The sequence below is a fragment of the Macrobrachium rosenbergii genome, chromosome 56, assembly GCF_040412425.1.
Source record: "Macrobrachium rosenbergii isolate ZJJX-2024 chromosome 56, ASM4041242v1, whole genome shotgun sequence".
Classification (NCBI taxonomy): Eukaryota; Metazoa; Arthropoda; class Malacostraca; order Decapoda; family Palaemonidae; genus Macrobrachium; species Macrobrachium rosenbergii.
Genome location: NC_089796.1, coordinates 2,707,501 through 2,722,500, shown reverse-complemented (window position 1 = coordinate 2,722,500; position 15,000 = coordinate 2,707,501). Strand labels below are relative to the sequence as shown.

The following is a 15,000-nucleotide window of genomic DNA, read 5'->3' as shown; positions in this document are numbered from 1 at the left end:
TGTCTGGGATCATATTCGTCAAGATTTTTTTTTTTTTTTTCACGAGGATTTTTTCATGAGCAACTGCCTTTTAAAGTTTGTTATACCCAACTTTAAGACTGCCCATTTTAAGAGTTTGCTAACCGCCCACCCTTAAGCCTTACTTTGCACTTACAATACAGATATATGAAGACTTATCTATATTATAGATACTAGTATAATCAGGCATACCCATATACGAGTATTATATGGCCTTGAGCAAAAACACTGGAATTGGAATATATAATTTAGGCCTAAGGCCAAGCGATGCGGCCTACGAGGTCATTCAACGAGCTGAAAATGTTGAAACAATTTTTAGGAGAGGGTGGGAAGCAAGATGGAAGAAAGAGAATATGAACGGAGGTACAGTCAAAGGAATGCAAGGGGTTGCAGTTGGGGCCCTAAGGAAAAGACACTGGAAAGAACCTTGGGCAATACCTACAGTGCACTGCGCGAGGTGCACTGATGGCACTAACCCCCTACTGGGACTCAATACTGGTATAAGCAAAATTATCTACCTGTGTGCATCACTATAACGTGACCGAAAATAAGTAAAAAGCCACAATAATGCAATAGAGCGATTGTTTTTCCAAAATACAAAAACAGGTTTTTAGTCCATGTTTTTGTATTTTGGAAAAATAAAATCGCTCATATTATTGTTTTTTACTTAAAATGATCTATATTATAATTTTGCGTATACGCAGACGTATCCATATATTAATACAGGCTTTGCGCAAACTCATCTTTTGTGATTTCAATATTGAGCAGTTTCTCTTTCTTCCTCCTAACATTTCTGAATTTTAAGCTATTTTCACCTATCTATTTGGTGTTCCATTTTTTCTACGCAACCACAACAATCTTGAAACATTCTACACCCGTCTACTTATCCCAGCGCTTACTTTGCTTTTACCATTAAAACTTGTAATTATTCTCGAGAAATTAACTAATATATATACTTAACACTTTCTACACTGCATCTCTATTGTTCGAACGTAAGCTTTTTCTGGATTTATGTATGACATAAAAAGCGCTTTTTATTTACTCTCAAACCTCTAACGGAAGAGTTTAAAAGGGAAATACTTGGTGAAAATAGCCCCATTCCTATCTACACATACACTGCTCTTCCCCTACTGATCCTTCTGCCATCAGTAACTTTCTAAGTCAAAATTCTGTTTTGCCCTTTCACTGGAATACTGCATCACCTTTAGTCCCAGACAATTGAACAATTACTCCACTTTAACTTCCCTCATCAAGACATACATTACACAGCTTGTTGGTCACATAACACTTTCACCAACAAGCCTCAACATCCAACTTGTATCCCATCAACTTACTATGCGGTGGCCGGTAAAGTCACTGGAAAAAAAGTCACAATTTTCGCTCAGAAAAAAAATCGCATTGATTTATGATAGCCGGTAATCATTCGGTTAGGTTAGGATGGATTGGGTTAGGTTATCTTGTTAGGTTTTTTTCCTGTGATTTTATTACCGGTCACCATAAATTATTGTGAGTTTTTCCTGTGAGTTTTTCCTGAGACTTTTTCACCTGGATTATACTATGCTACCCCACTCTTAAATCAATCAGATCTACCTTAATTCTACCCCTAATCTTCATTAACTGCAATAGGCTCATTGTAGTACAGGCCTGCATTCATTTCTTTTGGCATCAGAATTGCATTTACTTATCCAATGAACCAATATCTTGCCAAATGCTCTTCTACAAACCACGTACTGCCAAATTCGACTGTACATCAGCTACGTAACTAACTGTTTAGCTCAACAGAAGCACAAATTCTACCATAATAATCCAATCATGAAGTCTTTTGACTGCTCAAGTAGTGGTCTTAATTTCCTGATACCACTATATTCAGACAAACATGCCTAGTCAGTGGGTATAAGATTTTGCTGGAGCAAGATCAAGTAATTAGTTATGATATTAATCATATTTACATTGGACGATGAATGGAAAATAACTGTTAATGACACAAAATGTGATAAATCTTTTTGAGTTTCTGTGGGTTTCAGACGAATCTGTAAAAATCACTGACGAACTGAGCAAAAATAGGTTAACAACGGAACCATTTTAACAGGCTTTGGAATTCTGCATTTACATAAGTTCTCCCAGGCTCCTTTAACCTTCTTTCTCTTGGAATAAGCCTGTGCCCTCTCTTCCTTAGCCATTGTATTCCTCTATCAATGCAATCCTGCTTGCAACGCAGCATTTAGTGCCCAAGCACGTAAATCTCGCAACGGGGAAAAAAGTTACCTTTTTGTTGTTCTCGTGTATAATATACTACAAGCATCAGCCCAGTTTTCCCGTAAGAGCATCGCTTTGTGTTTTTAAATTCAATTACAGAGCGAGTCTCCCCCTTTTACGTGGAAGAAAAGTACCGTCGCTTTGTTGAATGGGTTTCGAAAATAAAAACTTGATGGAAAAATCTCGACGGGGTGAAAAAGGTAAATAGGTCCCATTTTGGAAGAAATGGACTTGAGGAGTTTTGTCATAGTCGGGTTAAAAATGCCAGTTTCGAAAGTTGTACGTCCCATAAATTGATAATACCTGTTTCAGGATTGCACATCCTATAATAGTTAAGGATTGCACTTCCTATAAACTATTACCACCTGCTTCAGGATTGCTCATCCTATAAATTCTACAGGATTGCACTTCCTATAAATTGTTACCCACCTGCATAAGGATTGCATATCCTATATTATGTTAAGGACTGCACATCCTATAAATTATTACCACCTGCTTAAGGATTGCAAGTCCTATAAATTGTTAAGGATTGCACATCCTATAAACCGTTACCAGCTGCTTAAGGATTGCACATCCTATAAACTGATACCGCCTGCTTCACGACTGCACATCCTATACATTGTTACCTGCTTAATGACTGTACATCCTATAGACTGTTATCACCTGCTTAAGGATGGCCATGAATCAATTGTTAAGAGGGTGGAAAGTAAGACGGAAGAAAGAGAATATGAAAGGAGGTACAGTAAAAGGAACGGAAGGGGTTGCAGCTTGGGGCCGAATGCACGCTGCAAAGAACCGTGAGTAATGCCTACAGTGCACCTCATGCCCTACCCCCCTACGGAGTCTATTTTATTGAGAAAGTTCGATATCACGTGTTACGTAATATCTGCAATATAAGTTTTAAAGTTCCTAAATGCCCACGCATGTATATTTATCCACACATAGTCATACGTGTGCATATATCTGCAATTTTAATAACAACAATGCCCTCTTTAACTTCTATATTTCATACATACACAGCAGTCGTTATTGAGAGCGCATGCGCTGGAATCTGGATCAACAGCAAAAAAAAAAAAAAAAAAAAAAATATATATATATATATATATATATATATATATATATATATATATATATATATATATATATATATATATCTAAGTTTAACCAGACCACTGAGCTGGTTAACAGCTCTCCTAGAGAGGGCTGGCCCGAAGGATTAGACTTATCTTACGTGGCTAAGAACCAACTGGTTACCTAGCAACGGGACCTACAGCTTATTGTGGAATCCGAACCACATTATGAAGGGAAATGAATTTCTATCACCAGAAATAAATTCATCTAATTCTTCATTGGCCGCTCGGAGAGTCGATAACAGCAATATCTTAGCATATTAATGTTTTGTTATGATAGAATTCATAAATGGTCTTGCTGCAACCGAAAATACAGAAATACCAAGCAAGTACGGGCAAATTACTACATAAATTGAACTAACATACTCTAAAATTACTTCCTAACTTGACCCAACGTAACCTAAGGGGCAGAGTTCTATCTTCAGTTTACAGGTGGTCGTGGTTGGGAGGGGTGGTTGGGGGGGGAGTGGATGGAGGGAATTGGGTGGGAGGAGTGGATGGGTGGAATGGATGAGGGAGGGGGAGGACTCGATCCGCTAACCCCCTATCCCCGCCCCTGCGCCTACCGCAAAATCCATATAAATTTTACTATGCAAATTTCGTCGATTTGTGTACTTTACGCTTCACAACAAGTCTTTCAGAAATTACTCCCAGTTGAAGGTAATTCTAAGCCGGCTGTCCGCGGTGAGCTAGACTATGACAATTGACGTTTTTCTATGTTATTTTACTTGCTTTACAAGAATTTAAAGTAATATTTTGTCGGCCGGCTGTAACTAAGCTGTCATTGACCTTTGAAGACTACGTGACTTGAATTGCCTAAAACGGAGGGTAGGTCTAAGCCAGCATTCCGCGGCAAGCCCCCCACCCCTCCATAGCTAATACGGCAAAATTGTAACCAGTAAACACCCCTAAAAATACCAACATAACGTACCCAAGAGGTTACAATTTTGCCGTATTAGCTATGGAGGTGGGGGGCGGGCTTGCCGCGGAATGCCGGCTTAGACCTACCCTTCGTTAGGTAATTCAAGTCGTGTAGTCTTCAATGGTCAATCACAGTTTAGTTACAACCGGGCGACAAAATATTACTTTAAATTCTTGTAAAGCAAGTAAAATAACAAAGAAAAACGCCAATTGCCACAGTCTAGCTCATCGCGGACAGCCGGCTTAGAATTACCTTCAATAATTACCTTCACCTGAATATCAGGGTCGCAGACTCTTCATTACGCTATATGCACTAAACGCAATCACACACAAACTTGCACCGTTTAAACCTGACGAATTCTCACGAGCGAATGACTTGACAAGTTAGTCCAGACAGACCTTCAGTTTCCCCAAGGTACCATAGCAACGAGTACACACTTCCCGGGACATTGGTAACAAGTACTCCCTAAACAAGCGGAACGGTTAGTAAACGGTAGTTATAAGTACTTCAACCGGCTGTTTGGAAGAGGGGCTTCCAAAACGTTTCTTTTACGAACGTTTTGATCGCTTATACTTCCTGGCGAGAGATATATGTTATTCGAACGTTTTAATCAAGTCTTTCGTACTGTTCTTTTTATATCGTTCACTTTACAAAGTATCCTGGCTCCCGAAGGGAATTTGTGACTACGATGAACGATGAGCTTTGGAACACGTTAAAGGAGAAAGAAACAATTGACTTTAATAAAACTGAGAAAAAGAGAGGGAGAAAGATAGATTTTGATTCAAACAACCGAACGGTAAACTTTGGAACACAACGATAAAAGTAACAATTGGCTTTAATTAAACAGAGAGAGAGAGAGAGAGAGAGAGAGAGAGAGAGAGAGAGAGAGAGAGAGAGAGAGAGATTTTGATTCAAACAACCGAACGATAAACTTTGGAATACGTTAACGATGAGAGAAAAAATTGGCTTTAATAAAACAGAGAGAGAGAGAGAGAGAGAGAGAGAGAGAGAGAGAGAGAGAGAGAGAGAGAGAGAGACTGAATCGACCCAATTTTTGCATTCAATTATCTGCGGTGTTGCTTGATTTTGATTACCATGAACGATAAACTTTGGAACACGTTAACGATGAAAATACATTGGCTCTAATAACAGAGAGAGAGAGAGAGAGAGAGAGAGAGAGACATGAACAGCAGAATTTTTGCATTAGATTATCTTGGTTGATTTTGATGTACGAGTATAAAATTTGGGCCGCCAAGCCAAGCCCTGGGGCACTTCAAGCCACATTCAGCGCCTAAGACAGTGAAAAAGAGTGAGTTGGAGTGGCTGGACAGCAGGATAGGGAGATTCAGAAAATGAAGGAGATGAAGGTGGAGCTGGTAGAAAACTCCACAACTGCACTAACAAGTGTTAGTTAGAGAGGCTGGACAGTAAGACTGAAGAAAGGAAGTGGGAATGTGGGTCAAATAAAAGGCCAAAATTTGGTTATGGTTAGGGCCGGTGGGACGCTGCAGTTACCCTTTAGTAATGCCTACAGTGCACCGCGTGAGGTGCACTGACAGCACTACCTCCCCACCTCCCATCCTCTCTTAAACACATATTCGACTGGTACTGAGACGTGACTAGTATTGGAGAGTTGCATGGGGTCTTGCAACCTCATCTCAAAAGATTTCAGAATGACAAGCAAGCAACAACGCAATTATTAAGTGCGACAGCTTAGATCAGTGGTTCTTGATCTTTTTATTACCACGCCCCCTCTATAAGAGTTGGTCCTTCCCTCCACGCCCGCACCCCGCCCACCTTGCATCTCTGAGTAAAATTCCCTCCCAGATTTGAAGGAAAAAAAAAAAGAGAAGGGGTGTTTTTATTCTTTTGGGAATGAATTAGTGAGATACTTGACACTGCTTCTTAGCGACTCTTGTTAGGAGAATAACGAATGTAATTAGGGAATTTTTAATTTTTCCCTAGGGCTTTCGCCCCCCTTGGAAAATGCTGACGCCCCCCAGGTTGAGAACCACTGGCTTAGATGATACAGCCATCTGAATAGATGTCTACCGTAGGAATTATTTATTTTAAGTTTTGTTGAAGTAATTTTGTAGCACAAAAATTCTTAAAATCACCTCTCTCATCCCTTATACAAGGGACTAATTCCTCTTATCCATTCCTTTGGAACACCCCCCCCCCTCCTGACATACCTTACACACCTTGGTCAGCTTGCAAACACTCCTGAACCACACACTGTTTGTTGTCTAACTCATGCTATGCATGCATATGCGTGTATGCATACTGGTTGCGCGTGTGTTGTATATGTGTGTAATTTCATGTTGTGCATATATGTGATGCATGCAAACCAGTTGCGTGTGTTTTGTGTGTGTGTGCTTTCATGTTGCGTATACTTTTGCATGTATGCATACCGGTTGAGTGTGTTTTGTGTATGTGTAGGTTTTCCTGTTGTGTGCATACTTGTGCATGCATGCATACCATTTACGTGTTTTCATTTTGTGCATACCTGTGCATGTATGCATACCAGCTGCTTGTTTATGTATGTATGTGTTTTCATGTTGTGCATACTTGTGCATGTATGCACACCGGTTGAGTGTGTTTTGTGTATGCGTGTATTTTCATCTTGCATGCTTGTGCTTTCATGTTGCGCATAATTGCATATGCATGCACACCAGTTGCTTGTGTTTTGTGTATGCACGTGTTTTCATGTTGTATACACTACTGCATGTATGCATACCGGTTGAGCGTACGAGTGTGTGTGTCTGTATTTGCGTCTGAGGTCATGGAAACAAGCAACCGAGCAATAGACTTACCTATGGGACGCGCGACCCACCGAATTGTGGCGAGAGTTGGCCCTGTGGTGCGAAATGGGATCCAGCTGTTCCAGCAGGCTGCTCGCCGCCCTCCGCCTGCCCGAGCCAGTGCTGCCCATGCCCGATTTGACACTTCGGAAACTCATGTCTGCTGATTTGAGGACCACCAGCTGTTAATCTCATTCGATCTGAGGCATCATCAACATCCTGGACTCTGTGGGTTCTTTAATCACTGCGAGTTCAGTTCTGTTTTGGTTCTGCTAATGCCCAGTTGTCACTACATTGTATCTGCTGTTGTTTAGACGGGGATGTTAACAGGCATTTGGGTTTGAATTACGTGATATTGTCTGGCAGCATTGTTTGATTATTTGATTTTACATCTCAGTCCGTTCATGGCAGAGTCAAAGGAATTTCTGACCTGTTTTTATTAAAATGATATTTTCCATTTTTGTCGTGGTATAAGTACGTTCTAGTTCAGTGAACCTGGAAAGAAAAGACAATGTGGTTTACGAGCAAAATTATCACAATTATATTCATAATTTCTCTTTAGGAGAGTGCACTGACCAATAAGATCTAGTTTTATTACCAGTTAATTCTGAGCATAATGATCATATGATTATATTGTACTTTAATTTCTGTTCCTTTTCACATCATAACAATATGGCAATGAACATATTTCTAAGCACATTCATTTTCATTTCTATTTTTTTTTTTATCTCACTCCACCAGTTCTTCTTCTGTGTTCCCTGTTTCGCATATTTTTCACATCAAAAATTCCATTACAGTAAATTCACTTCACAGCCTTGTACAAATCATTATGAAAACCACTGTTCATCTCATTCTAAAACTAACACAAAAATGACACATTACAACAGCGCCGCCAGATGAATGAACCACTCAAAGGGAAGAGGACTGACGAACAGCTTGCGTACCAGAACATTTTCTGCCATATCTGGTACAACAGTTCCAATGACGTCAGCAACGGCCAGCCTGGAAGAGAGAGACAATAAGATGTCAGTATAACAAGAGAAAATAAAAAAGTGTATAGTTTCTTATTATAGACATTGTAAGCAATTATGGTTCTTATTTTTAGTTTTCTGTAAGAGAAAACTATTGTGCAGGCTTTTTTCTGTCTGCCGTCCTCAGATCTTAAAAACTACTGAGGCTAGAGGGCTGCAAATTGGTATGTTGATCATCCACCCTCCAATCAACAAACATACCAAATTGCAGCCCTCTAGCCTCAGCAGTTTTTATTCTATGTAAGGTTAAAGTTAGCCATAATCGTGCTTCTATCAACGATATAGGATAGGCCACCACCCGACCGTGGTTAAAGTTTCATGGACCGCAGCTCATACAGCATTATACCGTGACCACCGAAAGATAGATCTATTTTTTTGTGGCCTTGATTATACGCTGTACAGAAAACTTGCTTGCGCCGAAGAAACTTCGGCTCATTTTTTACGTGTTCTACAACAACCTTTCACAGTAACGGGATAATCACTCAGAGTAGGAACTGTATAAACGTGAATTAAATAAATGATTAATTTCCTAATAATACTCGCGAGAATTCGTCATTATTACTCACGAATTCAGCGGACATCGGAATTCCTCGAACATGAAACTTAGCCGAGCGTAAAAGCGTTGAACAAACAACTGCCTGAACGCACTCCGAGTGAACGCGGAGAGTAATCAAAAAGAACGAGAGAGAGAGAGAGAGAGAGAGAGAGAGAGAGAAAGAGAGTAATAAAAAGCAGGTTTAGAGAGAGAGAGAGAGAAAAGTAATAAAAAGCAGGTGAGAGAGAGAGAGAGTAATAAAAAAAAGCAGGTTTAGGGAGAGAGAGAGAAAGATATAAAAAACAGGTTTAGAGAGAGAGAAAAGTAATAAAAAGTAGGTTTGAGAGAGAGAGAGAGAGAGAGAGAGAGAGAGAGAGAGAGAGAGAGAGAGAGAGAAGTAATAAAAAGCAGGAAAGAGAGAGAGAGAGAGAAGAAGCAGTTTTAGAGAGAGAGAGAACACTGCCGATACAAGAAAGAGAGAGAGAAAAGTAATAAAAAGCAGGTCAGGGACACAGAGAGAGAGAGAGGGAGAGAGTAAGAAAAAAGAGCAGGTTTAGAGAGAGAGAGAGAGAGAGACAGAACACGGCCCATACAAGAAAGATCTACCCAGCTTGCGACAGCATAAACAAGAAGCAATTTCTTAAATGATTACTTCTCATACGTGCAAATATTACGCAACATCATCACACCCCTCACTCAATATGTACTACATACGCCATAACGCCATTAAAGGAACTTACTCCATGCAAGATAATAAGCCTATGAACAACGATAGGTCTATTAAGCTTAAATTCTATGGGCGTTTCGACACTTAAAGGACATTAGTGAACAGAATTAACATTCACCTCACGCCACATGTCAGCAAGTTTGTGCGGGAACAGGGGTAGGCACTTACGAATGCCCACTTCATAAGGGGGTATGGTCTGAAATAATGGCATCTCTCTCTCTCTCTCTCTCTCTCTCTCTCTCTCATAAGGGTGTATGGACTGAAATAATGGCATCCTCTCTCTCTCTCTCTCTCTCTCTCTCTCTCTCTCTCTCTCTCTCTCTCTTTCAAATCTACATTTCAAATCAATGATATTCCAACATCAAGATCTTATTTCAGGATAACATTATACTCAAATGCTTAAGAATTGGTTCTTAGTGTAATCTCTCTCTCTCTCTCTCTCTCTCTCTCTCTCTCTCTCTCTCTCTCTCTCATATTCAATTTTCATATCACTGAGATACAGTCTCTCCTCATTCCCTATGCTACCAGACTACTTTTGTGTCAAATAACCTTGAAATGTTTCTCAAGATCTCTCTCTCTCTCTCTCTCTCTCTCTCTCTCTCTCTCTCTCTCTCTCTCTTTAAATTTCAAATAGTTGACATCTCAAGATACAATCTCTCTCTCTCTCTCTCTCTCTCTCTTCTCTTACTACGTATCAAGATAATCGCAATTTCTCTTTTCATAATCGAACTTAAAAATTCTGAGAAAAACAAAATAAGCTGCACAATCCTCTAAACATGCAATAAAAAAAAATAACATTACATTAACTATACTCCTCCCTTAAATAATGTCGTTTCCTTAAAAACAATGTTGTAATGACCGAACTATGAGTTGGTTAAATGAACGTGTTTATCAAACACATTACAACAATACAGATTAAGAACGAAAGCGAAGAAAGCTTGGGAAACCTCACTTTAAAATTTTTTATTTAATTCCGCCGAAAAGATGACTATGGATACCCACTCCCCAACACTACTAGTACTTTATATGGTCTGCAATACTATTTAATCATTAATTTTATCTGCTGAAGCATTTCACATGAATGTTTGTGGAAACAAACGAGTAAAAAAGGCGCCGAAGTTTATTCGGGGCAAAAGGGTTTTCTGTACAGCCGCTACAGCTTTTAGTGAAGGCCACCGAAAATAGATCTATCTTTTGGTGGTCCCGGTATAATGCTCTATGAGCCGCGTCCCATGAAACCTTAACCACGGCCCGATGGTGGCCTATCCTATATCGTTGCCAGACGCATGGTTATGGCTAACTTTAACTTTAAATAAAATAAAAACTACTGAGGCTAGCGGACTGTAATTTGGTATGTTTGATTACTGGAGGGTGGGTGATCAACATAGCAATTTGCAGCCCTCTAGCCTTAGTAGTTTTTAAGATCTGAGGGCGGAAATAAAAAGTGCGGACAGAATAAAGTGTGGGCAGAATAAAGCGTGGACGGACAGGCAAAGCCGGCACAATAGTTTTCTTTTACAGAAACTGAAAATCAAGTTCCACAGGAGAAACTGAAGAAGAAGAAAATATTAATAAATAAAAAAATTCAAAAAAAAAATAAACTCACTGGGGAAAAATAACAAGAGACGAAGAGCAGGAACATGAAAAATTAGAATTTAGAAACTTTCTCAGAGAAACTTTCTAAGAGAAACTTTCTAATTACCAGAAGGAAACGAGCATCGAGGGGCCTGACTACTTTCTCTCCAGACCTCAGAGCTGCGGAAAGGCCGCGATAATGAAAGGACCAGCTTTAACAATGGCATCGCGATGTCATCCGGAGATCATCAAAAGAACCCACCGCATTCATCAAAATTAAAATCTATATGAGTTTTCCCCCCAACTCCTCATTTTTCCATTAATATCAGATCCGAGAGGTTCAAAAGCCCTGTCTCTCTCCTTTTGTTTTTGTTGGGGGACTGCATTATGAGGCTACAGGACAGGACAAGTTGGGTGATTTTCTTTTTTTTTTTTTCAATCATCCCACAGGTCTTTCTCATCTGAGCACCAAACGTCTCCTATTGTCTACAGCAGTAGTTCTTAATCTTTTCATTACCACGCCCCCTTCTAAGAGTTGGTCCTTCCCTCCACGCCCCCCTTGCATCTATGAGTAAATTTCCCTCCCAGATTTAAAGGAAAATAAAAAAAAGAGAAAGAGAAGGGTTTTCGATGGGTAGGGAGTGCGGTAAGTAATTACAAAACATGGTAAGCCCAATGAGTCTAACCTGAGAAGTAGACTATAGGAAACTAACGTCATAAGGCGATACGTTTGCATTTTTTCATAAACTTCTAAATATTAGTTCCTCAATCTTGTTAAGAGAATAACGAATATAATTAGAGAATATTTTATTTTTCCCATAGGGCTCGAGCATCCCCGGAAATTCCTGACGCCCCCAGGTTAAGAACCACTGGTCTACAGAATTTAGGTTTCATGGACCAGATTTCTTCCAACCCATCACGAACTTTATTACAAAGGCCTTCAACATAAGGTCAGGTACATGAACAGGACAAATAAAGACATTTAAGTCTTTAATCTACGAATAAAGAAATATTATTTCTTTGATGATTCACAAATAAACATTTTTTCTTTAATTTTCAAATAAGGACTTTATTTAATTTACCAATGAAGACACTTGTTTTATTTTTTAAATGCAGACAGAAGACACTTGTTTTATTTTTTAAATGCAGACACATTTATATCTGTAATTTACAAATAAAGACACTTTTTTTTTTAATTTACAAATGAATACACATTTTTTCTTTAATTTACAAATAAATAAACATATTTTCTTTAATTTACAAATAAAGACATTTTTGTCTTAAATTTACAAATAAAGAAATATTTTTTCTTTAATTTACAAATAAAGACTTTTTTTCTTTAATTTACAAATAAAGACATTTATCTTTTTAATTTACAAGTAAAGACACATTTTTGTCTTAAGTTTTAACTGGCATTTTTCTCATAATTTAAATAAAGACACATTCTTCTTTAATTTACAAATAAATACAAATGGCTTTTCTAAAATTACTCACTTAAAGCTATATCTAATTTCAACCCACCACCCTACTGGCGATGTAATGGCTGGATTAACTGGCGTTACTCATTTAAATATTCTCAAATTCTTATGAATGCTAAGAACTGGCGATGGTAATGGCTGGGCTAACTGGTCTTAATCATTTAAAATTCTCAAATTCTTATTAATGCAAGGTAATGGCGATGGTAATGGCTTGGTTAACTGGCGTTACTCATTTAAATATTCTCAAATTCTTATTACTGCTAGGTAATGGCGATGGTAATGGCTGGTTAACTGGTATAACTCATTAAAAAATTCTTAGATTCTTATCAATGCTAGGTACTGGCGATGGTAATGGCTGGGTTAACTGGTGTTACTCATTCAAATATTCTTAAATTCTTATGAGTGCAAGGTACTGGCGATGGTAATGGTTAATGTTAGGGACTGGCGATGATAATGGCTGGGTTAACTGGTAGAACTCATTAAAAAATTCTTAAATTCTTACTAATGCTAAGTACAGGTGATGGTAATGGCTGGGGTGGAAGTTTGAAGGAGGTGAGAGTTAATGTGATGTTACTGGAATAATTACGTTCTTCAATTCCTGATTCCACCACGATATTAAACAAAAAAGAACATCAACGACTGATTAAACTTAACATGTACAAAGGAAATGCAAAATATCCAATCCTGATTCAACAGCTACAAAGATCAAATAAACGTGACACTGACATTGACAAGTATCACGAGATCAAATTATTTAATTTCTTAACAATAATATATTTGTGTCTTGAAAGGAATGAATTCAGGACCGTCAAAGGAATATAGGACTTAAATTTAAGCAGATTTTGAGTGGAGACAAATTAGCCCAGTGGGTGATGATGTGTGGTATATCACTCCCAAATTAACGGGAAAGTTTTGATACTTTGCGAGAAATTATTCAGTCATTTTGTGGGCGAGGAATTTAATAATAATAATAATAATAATAATAATAATAATAATAATAATAATAATAATAGAAGCAAATCCACAGTTATGCATATGTACATATATTTAAAGATATGTACATATATGTACATATACATAACTGTGAATTTGCTTCTCCATTTTAAGAATCATGCTACTATGAGTAATAATAATAATAATAATAATAATAATAATAATAATAATAATAATAATAATAATAATAATAATAATAATAAAATAATAATAATAATAATAATGAAAACAAACACATACATTATATTTGTATAATGTTTGATTTTATTAATTTCTGATTCCAAAGTGTAGCAAGGAATGAAAAATGTATTAGATGAGCTTCAATTTTCAATTCTCGAGCAGATTCCATCTTAATGTAAAATTTTACATATAACAGCGCTACGTTACATTGTCCCCTTTCTTTTATTATTCCATCGATTTCATGGCTGCCTTCGTCTTTATAGGATTTAAAAAAAGACAAAAAATAAGAATATATATATTGGTAATATCATTCAGGATATTGTAAAGTAAGAACTACTTGAAGTCTGAAGTATATCTTGACCTATGACTGGAGAGGGTTTTTCAACTGAACTATAATACATAGAATAACTTTTTTTTCTTTATATAAATGGGTGACCATGAATGGATCGATAGTGTCAAGTTTTATCGTAAAGTTCATTCATTTATATATTTTTTTTATTTATTTGTTTTTTTTATGACAAATACGGGAAATGTTGTCCATATCAACTCAGGTCACAGCAGAACAGTTCTGTGTTTCGCTCCTTCAAAAGACAAATAAAGGTAAATAAAGAGAGAAAAAAAAAAAAAAAGGCAAAGTACTCTAAGAGATTTCCTAGAGGGAAAAAAAAATAGTTGAGAATCGTAAGAACAAAAAATGAAGAGGAAAAAAAGCAGTGTACTCTGAGAGATTTTATACAGAAAAAACAGGCAAAAACCCCAAGAACAAAAAATGAAAAGAAATAAAAGCAAAGCACTCTAAGAGATTTCCTAGAGAAAGAAACGGGAAAAAACCCTAAGAACACAAAATGAAGAGAGAAAAACAAAATAAAAAGCAAAATACTCTAAGAGATTTTCTAGAGAAAAAAACAGGCAAAAACCCCCAAGAACAAAAAATGAAGAGAAAAAAAAAACAAAATGAACTCTAAGAGATTTTCTAGATTAAAAACAGACAAAACCCTAAGAACAAAAAACGAAAAGAGAAAAACAAAAAAAGCAAAGTACTCTAAGAGACTTCCTTAAAGAGAGAAAGAGCGGCAAGAAATGACAAACAAACGCCTAATTAGGTCGAATGTCGACTCTCGCCCGAGAGACGAGTTCCGTCGACATCTTCCAACGCGGTCCGTCGAGGATGCTACCGATCTCCATAATTAGTTTTAATAACTTCGATAATAGGATTATCGTCCTGGCTGGTTTTCCAAAAATAGGCTCGTGTGTATTTTGAAAACCGGTTTTCGAAAGTATTTAAATCATCTATTGGACAGATTTTTTTTCTTATAGATGGTCACTTGGCGTGGAAGCAAGCTAAAAAAATAAT

General features: G+C 37.6%; 1 long non-coding RNA gene across 1 annotated transcript in view; it reads right to left on the bottom strand.

Annotated features, from left to right (window-relative positions):
* Positions 1-7,479: 7,479 nt before the first annotated feature.
* LOC136836413 (uncharacterized) overlaps positions 7,480-15,000 on the bottom strand; it is a 325,756-nt gene continuing 318,235 nt past the window's right edge. Inside the window, exon 2 of the long non-coding RNA XR_010852389.1 lies at positions 7,480-7,622. This is a non-coding gene — a long non-coding RNA (uncharacterized lncRNA). The remainder of the gene's footprint in view (positions 7,623-15,000) is intronic.